The sequence below is a fragment of the Pongo pygmaeus genome, chromosome 6 (assembly GCF_028885625.2).
Source record: "Pongo pygmaeus isolate AG05252 chromosome 6, NHGRI_mPonPyg2-v2.0_pri, whole genome shotgun sequence".
NCBI lineage: Eukaryota > Metazoa > Chordata > Mammalia > Primates > Hominidae > Pongo > Pongo pygmaeus.
In genome coordinates, this window is record NC_072379.2 from 15964917 (window position 1) to 15985992 (window position 21076).

The window sequence follows — 21076 nt, forward strand, 5'->3', positions numbered from 1 at the left end:
GCCAGAATGCTTCACATCTTAATGACATGGTGATTCTTTTCTTCTCCTCTTCCTCTTCCTCCTCCTTCTTCCTCCTCTTCCCTCCTCCTTCTCCCTCCTCCTTCTTCTTCTTCTCTTCTTTTTTTTGAGACAGCATCTCACTCTGTTGCCCCGGCTAGAGTGCAGTGGCACGATCTCAGCTCACTGCAACCTCCGCCTCCCGGGATCAAGCGATTCTCCTGCCTCAGCCTCCTGGGTAGCTGGGACTACAGGCACGTGCAAGCACGCCCAGCTAATTTTTGTATTTATAGTAGAGATGGGGTTTCACCATATTGGCCAGGCTGGTCTCGAACTCCTGACCTCGTGATCCACCCACTTTGGCCTCCCAAAGTGCTGGGATTACAGGCGTGAGCCACCACAACCGGCTTCTTCTTCTTTCCTCTTTCTTCTTTCTTCTTCTCCTCGTGATCTGCCCACCTCGGCCTCCCAAAGTGCTGTGATTACAGGCGTGAGCCACCGCACTTGGCTTCTTCTTCTTCTTCCTCCTCCTCCTCCTTTTCTCCTTCTCCTCCTCCTTCTTCTTCTCTTCTTTTCTTCTTCTTCCCCTTCTTCCCCTTCTTCCTCTTCTTCCTCTTCTTCCTCTTTCTCTTCCTCTTTTTTTTTATTTTTATTTTTTAGAGGCAGAGTCTTGCTTTGTTCCCCAGGCTGGAGTGCAGTGAAGTGATCATAGCTCACAGTAGCCTCAACCTCCTGGGCTCAAGCAATCCTCCCACCTCAGCCTCTCAAGTAGCTGAGACTACAGGCACACAATGCTACACCCAGCTAATTTATTTTATTTTATTTTTTGTAGAGATGGGGTCTCACTGTGCTGCCCAGACTGGTGTTGAGCTCCTGACCTCAAGTGATCCTCTCACTTCAGCCTTCCAAGTACTGAGATTCCAGGTGTGAACTACCATGACAAGCCATGATATTGTTTTTGAATGAATGAATGAATGCCTAATGAAGGAAGTCAGATGGAGACCAGATTAGGGAAGAGAATGGAGTGTTCTTGTTGGTTCTCCAGGAAATAAATCACTGTGGCTTTGACTCCACTGTAGCCTTATTTTCCCAGGAGGCATCAAGTCTCGCTCCTATTGAGAGAGCCAAGAGACAGAGGGAGGGAGACAGCCAGTGCTTGTGGATCAGTCCACATCAGAGGAAATACTCTTGACAGGGTCAACATGGTGCCTGGCAGGCATGGCCTTGGGTACTTGTCATTCCCAAGGCATTCCCATGAATTAGAAGCAGGGGACGCAGGGAAAGAAACTCATCCCTGAGGCTAGAGATGGAGGGAAAAACACTCATCTGGGAGGCTAGAGGATGGAGGGAAGGGGAGGGGAGCACTGTGGCCGGAGACAGAACCTAGGCTGACTAATTAAACCCTTTGGTATCTGGCCCCCTCCAGCACAAGCAGATTATCACTGCTGAATCAGCTTCCTGCCAAGACCAGACTCACACTCTTTTTTTTTCCTGCTTGATTTGCTTAATGGAAGCTGACAGTGAAGTTCAACCCTGATTGTCAGATTTCAGTAGGAACCTCAAGGGGGGAGAAGAAGGCAGAAATTTGAGGAATTAAAAATAGCACACATAATGAGATTCTTTATTTAGCTGAACCACTTCTTTAATATTTCACTTCTCTCTCTCTCTTACACACACACACATACACACACAGAGTTGTGCACACAAACATCTGATTTTCACTTAGGCTGGAGGCCTTGCCAGAGTCCTGTGGGGAAGACAGGACATTCATCTTGGATAGTAGAAATCTGCAAAAGAGGATGTCCTTTTTTTTTTTTTTTGAGAGAGTGTCTCGCTCTGTCACCCAGGCTGGAGTGCAGTGGCGTGATCTCGGCCCCCTGCAACCTCCACCTCCTGGGTTCAAGTGATTCTTGTGCCTTAGCCTCCCACGTAGCTGGGATTACAGGTGTGCACCACCACGCCTAGCTAATTTTTTTTGTATTTTTAGTAGAGACAGGGTTTCGCCATGTTGGCCAGGCTGGTCTTGAACTCCTGACCTCAAGTGATCCGCCCACCTCAGCCTCCCAAAGTGCTGGGATTACAGGTGTAAGCCACTGGGCTGGGCCCAGGAGCTGGTTTTAACCAACTAGGTCACTGCATTCCACACAGTTTAGAAAGAAACAGGCTACAGGGCAGGAGGCTGTGAAACAGGCTGATTGCTCAAGTTGAGTAAAGTCCCTGGAGCCCCTCCCTGTTGGCTTACAGCACTATTAATATCTAAGGGGCAAGGATGTGGGGGGCTGTTGTTAGGAGTTGAAGTGGTCTCAATGCATTGCAAGAAGATGAACATCAGATGAAAGTACATGGATGGATACAACAGAAAAATCCCCAGCCCAGAATATGCTAAAGAAGAGATGTCATGGTATGGGAACTTGTCTCCTGTGAAGAGCTCAGGACATACCCTAGACTAGAGGTCTGGGAGAATAGAGGTTGAGAGTGAGAGGGGCAGCCTGAGCAAAGAACTGAATTGAGCATGTATTTGTTCTCCAAACAGATACGCCACTTAGGACTGCACTCTATGCTTGGTTCTTGTAGAGTAGAAACTAGTGAGGTTCCAGGAAGCCAGGAAGCAGGTGGACTGAGATGGAGAAAAAAACTTGGGAGGTTCCGGGAAGGTTTTTTTCCAGTAAAGAAATTGGGGTCAGGCACAGTGGCTGACACCTGTAATCCCAGCACTTTGGGAGGCCGAGGCAGGTGGATCACAAGGTCAGAAGTTTGAGACCAGCTTGGCCAATATGGTGAAATCCCGTCTCTACAAAAAATACAAAAATTAGCCAGGTGTGGTGGCAGGCGCCTGTAATCCCAGCTACTTGGGAGGCTGAGGCAGGAGAATTGCTTGAACCCAGGAGGTGGAGGTTGCAGTGAGCCGAGATTGCGCCATTGCACTCCAGCCTGGGCTACAGAGCCAGACTCCATCTTAAAAAAAAAAAAAAAAAAAAAGAAAGAAAGAAAGAAAGAAAGAAACTGGATGTTCCCCAATAGCTGGAATTATAGACAGACTGGATAATTTTGGAGATATGGCAAAGACATAATAGTATTTTACTAACAAGAAAAGGGAGGAAAAAAAGGAAGGAGAAAAGGAAGGTAGGAAGGAACTTCAAGTTGGGGGGGAAACCAGAATACGAAAGTCAGGACTAAATATAAAGCAAAATAAAACAGGACTGTTTCTGAGCCATGAACAGTGTTTAAAAAAAAGAGAGAAATCAATTTTATATGCATGCTAAGAACATACGTGCTTAAGAGGCATTACCCCTTCAAAAGGAAATGTAATCCTAGATTACTATCTGGCTCTGCAATCTGAGAAATTAACATAGTTATGATAAGTGAATTTTGTTTGTTTTTCCTTTTGTTGTTTTTTTGTTTTGTTTTGTTTTGGATAGGTTTGGTTTTCAAGATTTAGAATTAACCTATGGGAAAAGTAAAGACGTTCTTCTTTTGGTTATGAGGCACATTGCATTTGTGTTTTCCATTTTGATAGTGTAAAAAAAGTGATTTTCTTTCTTAAAAGAAGTTGGAGAACAGAGAGAAAGATGGAATAAAGGAGAGAAAGGGATGTGACTGCTAAAAGCCTCAACTTTGATGGTCTGGAGTCAGCACTCCACTGAAATTGAGACAAAAGAAACAAAAGTTTAAATATGTTATTTAAAATTGTAAGGGGTAGCCATGAAAATAACTACAAAATATAAATATCAAAAAGTAGGGCCGAGTGTGGTGGCTCTCGCCTGTAATCCCAGCACTTTGGGAGGCTGAGGCAGGCAGATCACCCGAGGTCAGGAGTTTGAGACCAGCCTGGTCAACATGGTGAAACCCTGTCTCCACTGAAAATACAGAAATTAGCTGGGCATGGTGATGGGCACCTGACCCAGCCACTCGGGAGGCTGAGGCAGGAGAATCGCTTGAACCCGGGAGGTGGAGGTTGCAGTGAGCTGAGATCATGCCACTGCACTCCAGCCTAGGCAACAGAATAAGACTTCAGCTCAAAAAAAAAAAAAAAAAAAAAAAAAAAAAAAAGTAGGACTGAAAGAGTTTCAGGGGCACAGCATGGATCTACTCCAGGGAATGTTGTTTTACTGTTGTGTTCTATAGAAAGCAAAGGCAGGGACCCTGGAGGTAAGGGACCAACATTTTCCTCTTCTGTATCAGAGAGTCCGTATATAGTCTTTATGACTGATAAATCACAAAATATTGGTATTAGTATGTTATTTGCAAGAGAAACAAAAACAGGAGTTAAAAGTTGTAATTTCTATCGAAGAAGAAGCCTGTTTCTTTGTTGTTAAAGACTTTTTGAACTCTCTGATGTTTTTATAGATACATTTGATTTTTTCATTAAAATTTAAATTTCAAAAATTAAAAGATCATTCTAGCAACAAAATATAAAAGAAAATAACAATGTGAGCATTACATTCTCTCCTGGGAAACTGTGACTCAGCTCAAGATAACAGATTCATCTGCTTTAGATCAAATTTGAGAACCTTAAATTTTGCATACGACTTGGATTTTCATAAATTAATAAAAATGCACCAGTGACTCTCGCACTTTACTTTTGACCTCGGTCTCACTGCGTGGGTCACATGCTTTTGCAGAATCTTCTCATCCCTGGTCCAAGGCACCAGGCAGTCAGCTTATCAAATAACCCTCCATCTGGCCTCCCTCATAAATCACACCCAGAGCCCCATCACGTAAGAGAAATTCATTTTTCTTCTGCTCCTGTTCCTTTCCCATGTAAGATCTTGACCTTCAGATATCATATAAGTTCATCTCATACAGGGGCTTCCCGTCTGATTTTAATTCCCTTCCCTCCCTGCTTCCTGCAATTATTCCTCACTGCCCACTCGTGCCTGCTGCAGTCATCGGCAAGACCATCTCTGATTCTCTTTCTTTTATTTCTTCCAAGGCCAGTCAGATAGCAGCCTTCAAATCCACACTGATGGCAAAGAAAGAGAAACAGCTAAGAAATGCAGCTGGCGATGCAGGTATTGCTTCCTTTCTATTATAGACAAGAAATCAAGCTTTATAAAAGTTAGGCACCTGCTCTGGTCACACTGCTGCTATGGAACTGCTAAGTTTGCAAGATCCAGTTTTTCCTTTTAAAGAGACAGGGTCTAACTAAGTTGCCCATGCTGGTCTGGAGCTCCTGGGGTCAAGCAATCCTCCTGCCTCAGCCCCTCAAATTGCTGGGATTACAGGAGAGAACCACCACGCCCAGCCCCTAGGTCCAAATTTGAAGTCATGTCTATCTAACTTCCTGTGTCTTTTAAAAATATAAACCCACAGTGCAATTCCTTTGTGGTAACTGACGTTGAATAACAAAATGGAGTAGAATATTGCTGTATTTTTTATTTAAATTTTTTATTTCATAGGTTTTTGGGGAACAGGTGGTATTTGGTTACATAGATACGTTCTTTAGTGGTGATTTGTGAGATTTTGGTGCACCCATCACCTGAGCAGTATATACTGAACCCAATTTGTAGTCTTATCCCTCATCCCCTTCCCACCCTTTCCCGCAAGTCCCCAAAGTCCATTGTATCATTCTTATGCCTTTGCATCTGCATCCTCATAGCTTAGCTCCCACTTATGAATGAGAACATACAATACTTGGTTTTCCATTCCTGAGTTACTTCACTTAGAATAGTAGTCTCCAATCCCATCCAGGTTGCTGTGAACGCCGTTAATTCATTCCTTTTTATGGCTGAGTAGTATTCCATCATATATATGCCGCAGTTTTTCTATCCACTCGTTTGATGGACATTTGGGTTGGTTCCACTTTTTTTTTTTTTTTTTTTTTGAGACAGAGTCTTGCTCTGTCGCCCAGGCTGGAGTACAGTGGCGCGATCTCGGCTCACTACAAGCTCCGCCTCCTGGGTTCAGGCCATTCTCCTGCCTCAGCCTCCCAAGTAGCTGGGACTACAGGCGCCCACCACCATGCCTGGCTAATTTTTTGTATTTTTAGTAGAGACGGGGTTTCACCGTGTTAGTCACGATGGTCTCGATCTCCTGACCTCGTGATCCGCCCGCCTTGGCCTCCCAAAGTGCTGGGATTACAGGTGTGAGCCACTGTGCCCGGCCAGTTCCACATTTTTGACATTGCGAATTGTGCTGCTATAAACGTGCATGTGCAAGTATCTTTTTCATATAATGACTTGTTTTCCTCTGGGTAGATAAACAGTAGTAGGATTGCTGGATCGAAAGGTAGTTCCACTTTTAGTTCTTTAAGGAATCTCCACACTGTTTTCTGTAGTGGTAGTACTAGTTTACATTCTAACCAGTTGGCTTGTAGAAAATCAGCAACTTGGAGCTGGTACCACATGTTGGGAATGAGAAAAAAATCCAGGATTCTTTCATGGATCTGGGGTCTATGGTTCTATGAGCAATTAACTCATTTTGTTTGCATTTTTTCTCATTTATAAAACAAGATGGTTTACTGGATAATCATTAAGTTCTCTTCCAACCCTGAATAATTTATATTCCAGAAAGAAATAAAGCCCATTAAGGTAATTTTCAAATTCAGATATCTTGCAAATCACTGAGGTGAATGCGGTGGAAAAGTGGATTTAAGGTTAAATAGTAAGACAATAATTTAACTAAAAATAAAATCTTCATATTCTAACACGAAGCTTGATATTGTCCAGTATGGAAAGGATTTAAGGTACTGTAGTGTATTCATCTGCTTGGAGTGCCATAACAAAATGCCACAGGCTGGGTAATGTATAAGAAACAAACATTTATTTCTCACAGTTCTGGAGGCTGGGAAGTCCATGGTCATGGTGCCAAAAATGTAGATTTTATTCTAGGACCTCTTGTCTTGGTTCCTGGGTAACCACATCTCACTGCCCACTCACATACTTTCTGGGATAAAGACATCTCTCTGGTCTTTCTTCCTTTCTTTCCTTCCTTCTTTCCTTCCTTCCTTCCTTCCTTCCTTCCTTCCTTCCCCTTCCTTCCATCCTTCTTTCCTTCCTTTCTCTCTTTCTTTCTCCCTCTCTCTTTCTCCTTCCTTTCTTCCTTCCTTCCTACCTTCCTTCCTTTTCTTTCCTTCTTTCTTTGAATATCAGGAGGCAAAGATGATGTGTCTTCTTATAAGATCACTAATTCTATAGAATCAGGGCCCTACCCTTGTGATTTCACTCACTACTTCCTTAGAGGCCCCACTTTCAATTACAGCCATACTGGGGGTTGGAACTTCAACATATGAATGTTGAGGGCACACAAACATTCAATCCATAACACAGAGCATCAGAAGATAGTGGCATGGGCACATCAGATTTGAATTGCTAAATTATTTCTCCTAAGAAGAGTGAAAAAAAAAAAAAAGGCTGGGTGTGGTGGCTCATGCCTATAATCCCAGCATTTTGGGAGGCTGAGGTGGGCAGAAAACTTGAGCCCAGGACTTCCAGACCAGCCTGAGCAACATGACCAAACCCAGTCTCTGCAAAAATACACAGAAATTAGTTGAGCATGATGGTGCACAGCTGTAATCCCAGCTACTCCTCGGGAGGATGAGGTGGGAGAATCATCTGAGCCCAGGAAGGTTGAGGTTTCTGTGAGCTGAGATTGTGCCATTGCACTCCAGCCTGTGTGACAAAAGTGAGACTCTATCTCAAAAAAAAAAAAGAAAAAAAAAAGTGAAGAAAATACCCTTGTATAAACTTTAAGTCCAAAATAATATAGAGCTATGCTGTCTCAAACTTTAGAATGCATAAGGAACATCTACAGAGACTGCTTAAATATATAATTTACTGTGAAATTAGCTCTCAGATTGCTTGTGACCAGAGCAAAAAAGAAAACATGCTGGTCATATACCTTCCAGTGTCCATAAGGAGGTTTTATATGAATCCTTTATGGGAACTAAATTTTTGCCATTAATTAATTCTAAAATAAATGTATCATCTTTATGTCAATGAGAAATGAATGAACGGTGCTCTTAACAAAATCCTGACGGTAACAAAGCTGTGTCTCTTATCATCTCTCAATAAACTATAATGTCAAAACACAATCAATAAAATCATTATTCTGGAATGATGGATTATAGAATCTTTTTAAATACATATAATTTTGTTTCTTTCAAATGCACAGAATAATTAAAACTAGGTTAACAAAACATTGCGTAACTAAAATCCATGAGCAACATACTTTTAGATAAATAAGACATTAGCGATAAGCATCACTTTCTCTGTTTTTTTTTTTTTTAGAAACAATATTTCTGCAAACCTTTTTTAAAAAGTTGTTTTTCCTTTAAGCAGTTTAATCATTCTCCTGGGGCTTTGGTTTATACGAGTAATTTGCATAGAAACTCTTTGTTTTTGGAGGCCCAGGGTTGTATTTCGAAGTAGGAATGTTAATGAGAGGAAAGGCTGTATCAGATTTGGAAATACTATGTTCCATATCTTTTATATTTAGTTTATGTAACTAAACATAGTTTACAACAAAATGTACCCTGATGCCTGTCTTTGTGGTATCTACCCACACGTAGCGAAAAGTCTTATTGATAAAATATTCATGAAATTTCACCTTGAGATAACAGATTGCAATGGATGGGACATAGTTTTCTAGTCCTAAGGCTTCTTCATAATATTGGCTAAAAACATTCCCAGACAAGTGTTTTTCATTAGCCTTGATATTATATATCTCACCCCTTTTTTGTGTTAAGGAGTTTTGAAGAGATGAGGCACAGGGAAAGGAAACAATAGCAAAATTCCATTGTGTTTGGTTTATGGATTTGTTCTACTTAGAGCATCTCAGAGAAGCTCTTTTTGATACGAGCCATAACTGATTACAAACTATGGACTATGGAAAAGAATCCAAAGATAGTGAGACTAGATCACCACTGAGCTGAAACTAGTAGCATTTACACAAAATATCCTTTTGCTATCAGCTTCACAAAATGTGGATGCATTCCTGTTGTCATGTTTCTTATTTCCCAAGAACTAGGATGAAGCGTTGAAAGCACCAGAAAAGAGTGGGTATGCCTTTGTGTTTAGCAATTATGTTACTGGGTGATGTTGCCTGTTTTGAACCAAGTGAGTAAGTGGGTTGGTACTGTCACCTTTCTAGGACAGATACTTGCATTTCCTAAATTTCTGCTATGTGGCTGAATCTAGTCACTGAAACTGAAAATGTTCACAGACTATGTTTGTCTCCCATTGACATGGATTGGCCACAAAGATTTGTGATGGGTTCCAAAAGCACGCACAGACTCAAATTATCTATTTTTAGATCAGGACTGTCTCATTAGATCACATCAGTGGAAATTCAGCTCAGAATCCAGTATATACAATCACCCCTAATTGCACTAGACATTCCATAGACAAGTTCATATTTTTGATCTTTGCTATCCTACCTACCCAGCCATTTTTTCACCCAGTCATTTATTCAAAAAATGTAAACTCTGTACTGAGGGAAATATAAGACCAAACCTCATTGTGTTTGTCCTAACCCTTTATCCTACAGTATTTTTATTAGGAAGGGAGACAGAATGCAGAATAAGTCTACTATTCAGGGATCTGGTGGACAATATCAGCAACTCTGTTCATATCCATGAGGATTTTACAGACTTGAATTATGTTTTCTTTGCCTTTCCTATCTAATTCTAATCCTTTTTATATGTTCCTCCCTGGAAGCTGTTTGAATCATCTGATACTTAACTGGCAGAAAATCATTCCAGACCCACTGTTTCAGGGAATCAAAGAAATCCAGGAAAAAAGAGACCCAGATTCTTTAGTGTCTCCTGTCAGTCACCTTTCCTAATGCTTTCCATTTTCAGTTAGCTTCTCATTTATACGTCCAGGCCAAAAAGACCCCAAGCCCCTGCTACACATATAGATGCCAATTTCATTGAATGGATCACTGAAATCCAATTATGGTGCTGTAATAATACACACCAATGTGTATAATAATACACACCAATATTATTCGATATATTTAACTCTAATAAAAGCCGAGGTGGGAGGGTCACTTAAGGCCGTGAGTTCAAGACCAGCCTGGACAACACAGCGAGACTCCATCTCTACAAAAAATTACAAAAATTAGCTGGGTATGGTAGTGCACACCTGTAATCCCAGCTACTCAGGAGGCTGAGTGGGAGGATTGCTGGAGCCCAGGAAGTCACGGGTACAATGAGCTATGATTCTGCCACTGTACTCCATCTTGGGTGACAGAGTGAGATCCTGTCTCTAAAAAACTTAAAAAAGTAAAAAAGTGGATGTATTTATCAGGCAAAATATGTAAAGCTGAAAATGTCCCAGAAAATTTGTAATGCACCAAAATGCCAACATGGAGCAAGCATTTGACCCTTTAATAAATAGAGGTCATGTTATAGTCATAAATATGATATGCAATAGAATGGCAATACCTAATTAATTTTAATAATCTAGGTTTTACGATTATTCATCCTGGTAAGAAACTGAAGTTTATTTTAAGAAAGAGAACTCTTATCTGACTTGTCAATTCACATAAATATTCCTTGGGCATATTTAAGCAATCTCTATGTGTATAGGTTTGAATCAAATTTGTTGGCAAAAGTAACCCTGGACCGTAGGACTCAAAATAAAAAATAACCCAGTGCTGCAAACTCTGTTAGTTCTTCTAAGATTCCCTCCCAATTTTATTGCATTAATTGACTCATGGGTGCTTGGAATGCTCCTTAGCTTGCTCTGAGAGAGTAATAAGTAGAGACTTTAATCACTTAATTTGCAGAGCCTTGATCATCTTGGCCCCCAAATTATTTAGTTCCTGATGAATGTTCTAGAAATAAAATTGGAAGAGGCATGTTATCCTCTTTGGTCAGTCAAAATACCATATGAGTGTCAGCATTTCCATCTGTGTTCTCCTAAAGCATTGCTTCCCTCTCTCTCTGACAAAATTGGGCTCTAAAAGGCTCCACCTTCTTCTCTGCAGCCACTCAGATGAAGGTGCTGCAGGGCCAAGCCCCATACTAGTGTCATACACTGCTTGTATATACTCAGGTCCACCAGGCTTCTCCTTCCATTAAGAAACAACATCTTACCATGCAACAGAGAAGCTCAAACCAAAGCCACCAGAGGTAGAATGTTCCCTTGCAATAAAAGATGCTACATCTGCTTCCTGCATGGTGCTCTTCTGTTATACACTTTCCTGTTTTTTCAAAGGCAAAGTGGACACCACTCTCTACTACCTCTACCATTAGATTTGGCCTGTTAATATTGGGCTGAGCCCACTCTTCTTGCCAGCACTATCCTGCCTTCCCAGAACATTCTTCTCACCCACAGTGTGCTGAAGCAGCTTATGGAGCTCAGAATAGATCCTAATGTTTCTCTGACTTGGGCATAAAAGGATGCTGATTCCAAGATGTGGCCTTTCTGAAGCCAATTCTTTGAAGGGGAGTCTGACACTAGCTCTATTTTCTAGGATCCTTCACTTCCGTGGAAAACATAAAGAAATAATTGCTTTCTTAACTTCTGCCACTTGGTTTCCAGGTAATCGATCCTGCCACCAGAACTAACGCCATTTAATATGAATTCACTACATTCTAGGCAGTATACTGCGATCTTTGCAAGATGTATGCTAGGGTTTGGATGTGGTTTGCCTCCGTCAAAATTCATATTGATACTTGATTTCCAGTGCGGCAATGTTGGAAGGTGCAGCCCAATGGGAGGTGCTCTCCCACTAGGGTGAGAGTGTTCTCACTGTAGATGACCGTAGTTCCTGCAAGAGCTGTTGTTAAAAAGAATCTGTCTCTCTCTCTTGCTCAGTCTCTCTTCCTCAGTCTCTCTCTTGCTTCTACTTTCACCATGTGAACTCTTCACATAAGCCCACTCACCTTCCACTTTCTGCCATGAGTTGAAGCAGCATGAGGCTCTTATCAGATGCAGCTGCCCAACCTTAGACTTTTCAGCCACCAGAATCATGAGCCAAATAAACCTCATATTTTTTTTCATAAATTACCCAGCCTCAGGTAGTCTGTTATTGCAGCACAAATTGGACAAAGATAATATAACTCCTTAAATTTTCTTTAATTCTCAAAACTACCCTTCAAAGTAGTTGTTGAAGTATCTTCCTCAGAATAGTACTTGTGTTCACTGAGGTTAACTAACTTAACTAAAGCTGCACAGCTAGTAAGTGACCAAGTGACCTTATGTCCAATTTTTCTCTTCTCCACTGATGCCACAGTACCTTGTTACCTTAAGAATCTCTTTTATGAAGGAGTTTTCTATTTTTATAATCATTTCTATTGTTAGTATGCAATAATTCTTAATAATAGCAAACTTGATCTGAGACTTCTTAGATTGACTTTTCTAATGCCTTCGTCTTCCTGAGTTTCAAATGCACATAAATATAGGGCCTAAGACCATTAATCACCCAACCTCTTCTCTTAAAGGTGAAAAGTATTTAGTTAAGTGCCTACATGGCTAAATGACTATGAGTTCCATTGGCATTTAATAAACAAATCATAAATGACCTTAAATCCTTCAAGCAGACTCAATAGGACTTTCACATTTTCATATTTTTTGTTAATAGTGAGATAATGAGTCATCAAAAATACACATTTCTCTAGAAAATACCTAGCAATTAAAATATCATATGAATCAACTTTCATTCTCCACAATCACTCTACACTTGTGAGGATTGACCACATTCCATTTTGACCTAATATGAGTGTTTAAAACATTTTTTTAAAAATTAAGTTTGTGTTAATCTTAAAAGCCATCCACCCTGCCTCCAGCGCTTTGAACTAGCTGAAGAGGTTCATACACCACAGCTCCTGCGTAGTGAGGAGCTGCTGAGCCCTCAGAGCTGCAAAGCCATTCATAGCTACTGCAAGGATTGTGCCTTTTTTTATTTTTCAGATGTGCATGTCTCCAAACCTTATTAGCACCCAGCTCCACTCCCAGCTTCTTGAGTTGTAGCCATGTCTTCAACCTTGCTTCTGGCTCATGAATGTGAGCTTGTCCTTCATTTCTCCCAGCCTGTGATATAAACATTCCCCAACCAACTCTGAGTTGAATGCTCTCTCTCCTTCTCTTATTACCAATTTCCTAGTTCTGACCCCTAAAAACCAGAGAAGGCCAGCACTGGGTTCCCATAAGGAGGATATTAGGCAGAGTATTAGAGTTATGAATATGTGCGCTTCCATCTAAGTTTGTATTGTCTATCAGGTTATGCAAAATATATATGTTCATTTTCATGCCCATTTAACACAAAAGTATCTATCTCCTGGGGTAATGTGCCATTTTATCAATAGTTTTTCTATCATGTGAAGATCACAACATCCTTATATTCTCAGCTCTGCCTTTCAATTCTCCAGGGAATCCCCTTTCTCAGGTATTAATTTCCACAGTCGTGCTCATTAATGTGATAAGCCTCTCCAGTTTTAAATAGCTCTTCATACCCAAACAGGCCATAATTGAATGGAAGATTTAATTGTTTTTTCTTTTTTTTCTTTTTCTCAGCAAACAATCAGACCAGGCAAGCAAGGACACAGCAGACAAAACACCGCTCAACTCAGGAGTGAAAGACATGTGTTTCCATTCACTAATAGGTAGAAATGTCACTGGATTTCAGAGAGGCTAACTCAGGGCTCAGTTTGGAATGGAGAGCTATTGAATTCCCCTTTCAGACTGGCAGACAGCTCAGCTGCACGATTCTCTTCCCCTGTCATTCCTGTTGATTTGCCTTCAAGGTGGTCATTCAGAGAGAGTGAAAGGAAAAGGCCATGGTTTGCCATTTCAGGCCCAGAGATTTAGCTCCGACTCCCACTGATATAGTTTGGCTCTGTGTCCCCACCCAAATCTCACCTTGTAGCTCCCATAATCCCCACGTGTTATGGGAGGGACCTGGTGGGAGATGATTGAATCATGGAGAGGGGGTCTTTCCTGTGCTGTTCTCATGGTAGTGTATGGGTCTCACGAGATCTGATATTTTTAAAAGCTGGAGTTTCTCTGCACAAGCTCTTTCTTTGCCTGCTGCCATCCAGGTAAGATGTGACTTGTTCCTCCTTGCCTTCCACCATGATTGTGAGGCCTCCCTAGCCATGTGGAACTGTAAGTTCAATAAACCTCTTTCTTTTGTAAATTGCCCAGTCTCAGGTATGTCTTTATCAACAGTGTGAAAACAGACTAATACACCCACCCAGCTCCAGCTTTCAACTCACAGCCTGGCCCAGGGCTCCGGCACACAGATCACATGCTTTGCTTTGGTGTTGTCTTTTGTTCACATGAAGGGTGATCCTCTTGCAGAGAGATAATAACTGCCTCACCCCCAAGAAACCTGTGGCTGGCCCTGGATCAGCAAATTCCATTTTCCTCTATACATCAACTCAGTAAATTATGTTTTTATGTATCTTTGTAAAAATTTGAGGTGACTAAGGGCCCCAAGCAAGTTGATTTGTATGAGGTTTCTATTTCGTTTCAATGGTTTTTAGGAGTCAGAACTAGGAAATCAGTAATAAGAGAAGCAGAAAGATGATCCAACTCAGAGACGGTTCAACTCAGAGTTGATTGGGGAAGTTTATATCAAATGCTGGAAGAAATGAAGGACAAGTCACATTCATGAGCCAGAAGCAAGGCTGAAGACAGGTCTACAAATCAAGAAGTTGGGAGTGCATGCTAATCAGGTTTGAAGAAAGGTACACCTGCAAAAAAAAAAAAAAAAAAAAAAAGGCACAATCTTTGCAGTAGCTATGAATGGCTTTGTAGCTTTGGGGGCTCAGCTTGGTCACTAGGCAGGAGCTGTGATGTATGAACCCGTCTAACTAGTTCAAAGGGCTGGAGGCAGGATGGATGACTTCAGATTAATACAAACTTAATTTTTCAAAAGTATTAAACACTTATATTAGGTCAAAATGGAATGTAGTCAATCCTCACAAGTGTAGAGTGATTGTGGAGAATGAAAGTTGATTCATATGATATTTCAATTGCTAGGTATTTTTTAGAGAAATGTGTATTTTTGATGACTCATTCTCTTGCTAATAACAAAAAGTATGAAAATGTGAAAGTCCTATTGAATCTGCTTGAAGGGTTTAAGGTCATTTATGATTTGTTTATTAAATGCTAATGGATCTCATAGTCATTTAGCCATGTAGGCGTTTAACTAAATGTTTTTCACCTTCAAGAGAAGAACTTGGGTGACCAACGGTCCTGAGCCCTATATTTATGTGCATTTGAAGCTTAGAGAGATCCAGGCAATAGAAGAGTCAACCTAAGAAGCCTTGTAGACCAGGTTTGCTATTATTGCACACGAATGATGCAATGCATTATTGCATACTAACGATAGAAATGATTATAAAAATAGAAAGCTCTTCCATAAAAGAGCTTCTTAAGATAACAAGGTGCTGTGGTATCAATGGAGAAGAGAAAAATGGATATAAGGTCACTTGGTCACCTACTAACTGTGCAGCTTTGGTTGAGTTAGCTAACCTCAGTGAACATAAGTACTATTCTGAGGAAGATAATTCAATAGCTACTTTGAAGAGTAGTTTTGAGAATTAAATTATTGACAATTGGGACTTAGTCTGCTTTATCCGCTGTTGCCCGACTTTCCTGTCTTTCTTTATTGGCACTTGGTTTTCAAGCTATCTGCATTCCAGTTTGAAAACTTTGTAAACTCAAAATATTCAAGTTTATTTTAATTTTTTTGGGAGAGGAGGTTCTGAGCAAATGTGAGACGGCATGTCGCATACTGTATAGATCATATCTTTGCCATTTTTAGATACTTGGAATCATAGAGCAAGTGTATCATCTGGTTTCAGGGGAGACAGAGCTTCTGAGCAGGGAGCAGGGTGTTAAGACTGGACACATTTTTGACTTTGCTGGAGCCAGATCTCCAGATTTGGCTCTTTGTTGTTGGAAAGGAATCCCACAACATCACACATGCCTAGGTCTATGGTAGAAAGAGTAAAACACATTTTAAAGCCAAGAGACTCTGAGTTTGAAATGAACCATGTCCAAACTCACTTCCAACATGATCAATAATCAAAATAGGACCCATTGTCCCTGTTGCAGTGTGGCTAAAACTGCTGCAAGTTTACCAACACCACTATCCTTTGCATAACCTTTGCTTAAACATGAACATGGAATACTGATACCTTTATACACTGTGCTCATTTAATACCTTTTCCTAGACCTCTTTTGGTCAGTCTTCCAATTTTGCATTTTTCAATTCCTGACCATCCAGCCAGACCCTTAGGAACTGTGCATAAATCGGGGTCGATCCAAATCACTGATCTCTCAGCCCACACAAAGAGGACAACCCAATGACTGCCCGAAGTCTTGCCTTCTGGGAGGATTTGCTTTCATCAGTATCTTTCAACAATACTCCCGAACAGGGGGGCTGTAACACTGCATCAGTTCATTTCAGGTTGGTGACTACACACTGTGCAGAACAATGTGTATGCCAGGCCCTGGCCTTTTCCTCTTCAGTAAATGCCCATCTTTGAGGCTGTTGATGTGGATTGAAGGAGAGGAGTTGCCGCAGCAGAACTAGATATATTAGGAGTCTGAGGCTCCTGCTCATAGAGCATATTTATCTTTCAGACCTGCTTAAGCCTAATCTCTTTGGTTACATTTCAATTTGATGATAGATGGCTGCTCTGCATATTCAAATATGGTGAGTCAGTTTAGACCTAGTGTCTTAGTTGGTAGAGAAATAGATATTTTGGTGCCCTGCCCAGATTTTCCCAACACTCACCATTCTAGTACATGCCAATGATCTCCTTTTGCAATCACCAGTAATTCTCTGCTTTAGGGCTTTCTGTGAGGCTGTGCACATGGCAGGGTGGGAATACAAAAGAGTTAATACCCCAGGGAGCATCCCTCAGCAGTGACAAACAGAAGCTGGAGAGCAAGTACACTGGCTTCCTCATCCCTCAAGTACTACGTCCCACACTATCTCCCAGGGGATTATAGTGTGACTGAGCCATTATGAGTTACTCATGGATGTGCCCACATTAGCTTCTTTCTCTTTCCTGTCCCCCACACCCACTTCCCTACCAGTGCTTTCTGAGATCAACTTTCAAACAAACTATATGCACTCAAATCCTGTCTCAAGGTATGCTTTTGGGAGAACCCAGACCATGACAGATAGCTCCGATTACATGGCAACTTGATGTCAGGTACTCAGTTTCTTTTCAAGCACAAGTCAGGAACGTTGTAATCTCAAGAAAAGAATATTTATGTAAAAAAGTATCCACGACATTGCTCCAACACTTTGGTTTGTTTATAGCTGGACTATATTTTTTATATCCCTTAAAGTTTAGTGTAGAAAGATCTGAATTCTAGTCAACGGAATGTTAGCAGAACCAAGAAGAGCCTTGGAAGCAGAACCTTCCAAGCCCAGCTCATACCAAAAAAAAAAAAAAGAAAAGAAAAGGTAAGACTTTCATGAGTGCACTTGTTCATGCTCTAATTCCCCTTTCTGCTATCTGCAATGGCAACACTCAGTGATATGGTTTGAATGTTTGTCCCCTCCAAATCTTGCATTGAAATGTGATTCCCAATGTTGGAGATGAGGCCTGGTGAGAGGTGTTGGATCATGGGAGAGGATTCCTCATGAATGGTTTAGCACCATGCCCTTGCAGATAAGTGAGTTCTCACTCAGTTAGTTCATGCAAGATCTGGTTAAGAGTCTGGGACCTACCCCTGCTCTCTCTTGCTCCCTCTCTTGCTATGTGACAATTGTGGCTCTCCTTCACCTTCAACCATAATTGTAAGCTTCCTGAGGCCCTCACCAGAAGCAGATGCTGGAACCATGCTTCCTGTACAGCCTGCAGAACCGTAAGCCAACTCTTCTTCTTCTTTTTTTCTATGAATTACCGAGTCTCAGATATTCCCTTACAGTAATGCAAAATGGGAAACAAAAATGATGAAGATGGCAGAGACATGTCAACTTGGGTACCTGAGTGACCGTGTGGAACAAAGCACCCCTCTTCCTAGCTGCCCTGGAACTGCACTAGACTGCTAGGTGAATAAGAAATAAATTTCTATTTCCTTGAGTCAATTCATGTTCATGTCTTTGTCTTACTGTTGCCTAGTCTACCTTGACTGACTTATGTAAACCTCCAAATTATTATTTGAAATGGAAAAAAATGGGAAACCATAAGCAATAAAAAGAACTTCAGAGAAAATTAGATCACTAAACGATGCTTTATTTTGTTATTCTAAATCTCTATTTTTTCTACATTACAGCATAAAAACAAAGTAAAACTACAAACAAATTTACAAATGTTCATCAAACTTAAACCTCACAAGAACTCACTGGGTCACTCCAGAGTTACGCAGAATTATTTGACTCTTCCTGAGAACAACTGCTCATATATTATCTAACCTTTGCCTACTTCATTAAGAGGAAATCTTTGTTCTCACCCTCATTATTTTCTACTTAATTTGTTTTCCTGCCAGGAAACCCATCTATAGAGATTTGTTTTTCCGGCCATCTATACAGATTTGTGCTCTTCAAATATTTCTCATAAGCCTCATTTCTTCATAGGCTGCCCATATCACCATTGACAGGTTCAAATCATAGATTGGAAGTCACTTATTAGACAAATCAATTAAAGACAGAATGAATGAGACTTTCAATTCCAGTAATTGCAAAGCAGTTTATATTTAATTAAACTGCATGCAGATAACAATGAAAAAATTGAGTCCAAAAAATCCCTCAGAACAAAGATCAACCTTTCTGATGGCACTGGAGAACAATCAAAAGGCATACAGAAGTTGGAATTAATTCAACCCTTGAATGAAAGAAACTCTACTAGGTGAGATCTGTGCTTATATAGCTTTTCCCTTGAAGGCTTCCCCAGTATGCTTAGTGCAGATTGCCTAGAAGTCAGGCAAAGAAATACATGGCCTTGTTGGTCTGAGGTGTCAGAATTTGAATATTCCAGACTGCTGGAAATTTTAGAAGATGATGTAAAAAATGTGGGAGCCACAGAAAGGAAAATTCCCAAATCTGCATATAAATTTCCCTTAAGTCCTCGAGTGACATTTGAATTATGCATATGCAGAGGGAGATACCAAGACACTCAGCAAAGTGCAATAGCTGGAAAGTTGAAAGACTTGAGCAGAGATCTTAGCTGTGACTTACTTAAGGAGAGACAGAATTTGGACTTTGAATCCTATCAAGTTACAGGGTTTTGATAAATACCTTGCACTTCATTAATTTTAAAGAGAGCTATCCTTATTTGCAAAGACTGCTTCCCAGGAATAAGGATTTAGCCTAAGACTAAAAGAAGAATAGAAATAGACCCACATTAATAAAGAATTTAAAAAAGCATCCTCATGGTGAAGATAGTTATCCAGCAATTAAATCACTCACTAGAGCAAGAAACAACTCACCCAAGGATGATAATAGTATCTTGTGTTTCTGCAGCATAATATCCACAATGTTCGGTACACAATAAACAATTTTTGGACATGGAAAGGACAGTTAAATGTGATCTATAGTCAAAATAAAATCAGTCAATGGATAAAGACCAAAAACAACCTCAATGTTGTAATTAAAAAATAAGGACTTTCAAGCAGGAAGTAAATATATGATCAAGGATGTAAAGTAAAGCAGGATTATTATTAGTAAACAGAAGAGGAATATCAATAGAGAATAGAAACTATTAAAAAGTCAAATTTAAATCCTGGAACTTAAAAATGTAATATTTAAAATAAAAATGTCATTTGATGGGCTGAACAGCAGATTAGATACCATAAAAGAAAGTCACTGTGAACTTGAAAGAGAACAAAAGATTGAAAGAAAATTGAACAGATTTTCAGAAACATATGAGACAATATCAAATACTTTAACATATGCATAATTGGAGTCTCAGCAGAAGAGAGTAGAGATAAAGATCCAGGGGTGCGGCAGCACGCACCTGTAGTCCCGGCTACTTGGGAGGCTAAGGCGGGAGAATGGTGTAAACCCTGGAGACAGAGCTTGCAGTGAGCCAAGATCGTGCCACTGCACTCTAGCCTGGGCAACAGAGTGAGACTCCATCAAAAAAAAAAAAAAAAATTCCAGAAAAAAAAAACTTTAAAGAAGCAACTGTGAAGTTCACAAAATTTGGTAAAAAACATCAACTTACATATCCAAAAAAACTCAGATAGCCTCAAACAAGATAAATATAAAGAAAATCATAAGTATATTCTCCTAGTTACATTGCTGGATGCAACTGGAGATAAATGATACATTATATATAGCACAGGGGAATACTGATACTTTTTATGACTGACTTCTCTTTTGGAACAATGAAGGAGACAAAGAAATTGTCTACCCAGAATTCTATATCTAGCAAAACTATCCTTCATATATGAAAACAAAATAGACACTCCAGATTAATAAAATTTGAAAAAAGTCATTGCCAGCACACATGAATTAAATAAAATGCTGAAGAAATTTATTTGGGTTGAAAGTAAATGAAACCAGATAGGAACTCAGATCTATAGAAAGAAATGAAGAGCACCAGAAATAGTAAATACAGGTGACCCTTCATATCCACAGGTTCTGCAGACATGAATTCAAATAGCCATGGATCAAAAATATTTTTAAAAAGTTAAAAAGAACAATAAAATATAATACAGTATAACAACCATTTACATAGTATTTATACGGTATCAGCTATTATAAGTAACCTGGAAACATCTTAAAGTATATGAGAGTATGTGTACATGTTATATGCACATTTTATGCTATGCTATTTTATTAAGAGACTTGGTGTCTGTAGATTTTGGTATCCAAGGGGGATACTGGAACCCATTCCCCACAGATACCAAGGGATAACTGTACAGTCAATCTTCATTATTTGTAGATTCCATATTTGTGAATTTGTCTACTCGCTAAAGTTTATTTGTAACCTCAAAATCGATACTGGTGGTGCTTTTGTTGGCATTTTTGCTTATGAGCAACTCAAAATATTTGAGCTGTTTCATGTACATGTTCCCAACTGAGGTTGAACAAGGCAACACTCTGCCTTCTTCTGTCAACTTTCATGCTATACAAAAGTAACCCCTTTGTGTTCTATTTAGCACAGTTTTGTGCTTCTTTTGGTAATTTTGCTGTTTAAATGGTCCCCAGACAAAAC